General features: G+C 35.4%; 1 protein-coding gene across 5 annotated transcripts in view; it reads left to right on the top strand.

Annotated features, from left to right (window-relative positions):
- Window positions 1–2634, top strand: part of ZCWPW2 (zinc finger CW-type and PWWP domain containing 2) — a 176962-nt gene that overhangs the window by 324 nt on the left and 174004 nt on the right. Inside the window, exon 1 of one of the 5 annotated variants that reach the window (XM_054552447.2) lies at window positions 2041–2395. The exons of the other annotated variants lie outside the window; for them this stretch is intronic. The gene's annotated coding sequence lies outside the window, so the exon portion shown is untranslated. Of the gene's footprint in view, window positions 1–2040; window positions 2396–2634 lie in introns of those variants that run through there. 5 annotated transcript variants of the gene reach the window in all.

Here is a 2634-nt window from a genome sequence, read left to right as displayed (position 1 = left end):
GTAAGAGCGTTACCAGCCACCTTGTCTGTTGGGCCGAGGGCCTCCTTCAGGGGCGCCCTGTAGTGCGTCTTTTTCACTCAGTGTCCTTTTGAGGGGTCCCCGGGCCGTGTGGTGCGTGCTGGCTCGGCTCAGTAGCGCTCTTACAGGCTTACGAACTGACGTGGCTGGGAACTGGGAAGTCTGTTAGAAGCCGTTCCTCTGTAGCCTCTGTTTTCTAAACTAGTTGCAAGCCCTCAGGCGATCACTTGAGGCACAAGCTCGACGAATTGCGTAGGTGTCTATAGTTATTCACAAACGACACCGCGACTTCTAGCACACTTCTCAATTTATGGAATGAGAGACAGGGAGAAGATACCAAAGTATTGGAGTTGCGCCCGGCTTCCCTGGAGTTGCCACCACCTTGGTTATTTCTAGATGATAGACAGTCCCTAGCTGTGGAGTCACAAGTAGTTGAATTAATTACAATCATTGAAGGTCGCAGCCAGATGGAACCCCTGTAGCTCTAAGGTGTTATTGGTTAAATAAACAAATAAACAAGGAACAATAATTATGGGAAATTTAACGTCACTAACCGCCAATTAGCAATACGGACATTACTCACCACCCCCTTAAAGTGGTATTTTGTCATCTGCCCGCTTAACAGCCCAACTGTCAGCCCAATAGGATGGATTTCACTCAAGGGTTTATATGAAAATTCGTTTTTATTGTTGTTGAGCCTTTCTTTTTTGGTTTAGATTTAAGTGAAAATTTATAGCTGTTAGGAACAAAGACCACAAGTTGAAGTTTTATGATATTTTTAAAAATACTTAGAAATCTGTGTTAATGTTATCGTTGAGAAAGGAAACGATTTTCTTCAATTTACTGGGCTGCAGAATGGAAGAGAGCAGTGTTTTTAATATTTTGAGCGAGTATCAGTCCTTAACTTTTTTGATTGCTTCCATGATGCATTTTGAGAATTTTCAATTTAAAACAACCATTAGGTGTATGTTTTTACAAGTAGAGTTTTGAAGAATGCTAGCAAAATTGGTTGAGGCATCACAAGTTATTAGAAATAAAGTGGTAACCTGGTTTTTAATTTGAAGGTGTAGAAATATTTTTGAATCTTCGTTCACAATTTAAAATAATTTAAGAATTGTTGAAAAGGCAGGGGACATCATTTTCATCTTTTCTTTCTAAGTAAAGATAAAATGTCATAAATCAGTATTTTGAAGTTTATCTGGTGAAAGTCAATTTTTGTTTCACAGTGCACACTACACAGTGGGTTTATTAACATATAATGGGTTTATTAAGAAATGTATTTGCTTAACCAGGATGTACAAATTTTATTATTTTAGTTAAGTAAAACATCTTAATTTTTCTTTTTGGGTTGTAGAACCCCTGCTAGATTATGACAAAATATAATCCATATAGTCATTGGTCTTAGCTGCAAATGGTCACTTTCCACCGTGTATCTGTTTCAATTAACTTTAGCAAATAAAATAAATTATTAGAGAAAACTTGTTACATAGTTCATATATAATCATGTATTAAAGGTTTATTAGGGAAAGACCTCTGATAAGTTAATTAAAAGATACAGTCTTGATAAGGGCATTTTATAGGAAAAGAGAATGGTTAGATAATTGTTAAGCTCTAAGAAAGAAAAGAATTTAGGGGTCCTAAATGATAATCTTAACTGATAGCCAACTAGTTCAGTGAGTGGTTGGTTTTCCAGAGCATCTTGATTCCATTGAAATTTATTGGAACTTTGCTTAGGGATTTTTTTCAGGAATTTTCATATTTTCCCAAGAGGGAGTTGTGAATTCCATCATCTAAAAAGCTGTCTCCAAGGCCAAGTTTGGAACAGTTTCTTTTCTTTTAAACCATTACATTTTTTGTAGCTTACAAATTCAATCTGAAATTTTCAAAACAAGTCACGGCTTTAAAAATATATATATATATTTTAGAATGGCTGTTTTGGACTGAATTGAACACTCTTGACACCAGGCATTTTAAAAATTGTCCTGTCTACATGTTGTCGCTCATTATTTAAAAAAAAAAAAAAAAAAAATTACAAAAGCTCCTTCTCTACTTTTTTCCACCCCCTACACCAATTCCAAGATCTAGATGTTCTCCATCAGGGAAAGGGCTCCTGAAGGGCATGATACTGGCCGAGACTGGGTTCCCTTTTTCAGTGAATTAGATTGGATTTCAAAGCAATATCTTAACAAAGAATATGGGCCCTAGTACAACTTCTGACTGTAGCTTAGCCTTTTTTCTTATTTTTAGGTAATAAGGTGCATTTTTAGAGCTTCAAATCTTAGGCAACATGTAAAAATAATGAAAAACCTTTTTTTTTCTTAAATGAGGAATTTGTCTATATCTGAGCTGTGAAGAATATTTACAGTAAAAAGAAACAGTAAGTGCAATTTTTAAGAAAACTTTTTAAGTGAATTTCTGATTAGTGATTTAAATTGTATATTTAATTTGATTAATGTCATATTACCTCAGGGGTCATATTTTCTGTTTCTTTGTTGTATATTCTGAGGACTGTGCTTTGGTGCACCCTGGATAGATGTGGATCTTCATTGTCAGAGGAAGAAGACTTAATATGTCAATACCACTAAATTGAAATGGCAGTGTCTGTCTTGTCTTTTT

Source organism: Pongo abelii, chromosome 2, assembly GCF_028885655.2.
Source record: "Pongo abelii isolate AG06213 chromosome 2, NHGRI_mPonAbe1-v2.0_pri, whole genome shotgun sequence".
NCBI classification, from domain to species: Eukaryota; Metazoa; Chordata; class Mammalia; order Primates; family Hominidae; genus Pongo; species Pongo abelii.
Note: the sequence above shows the minus strand (reverse complement) of the source record. Positions and strands in the feature narration are given on the sequence as shown.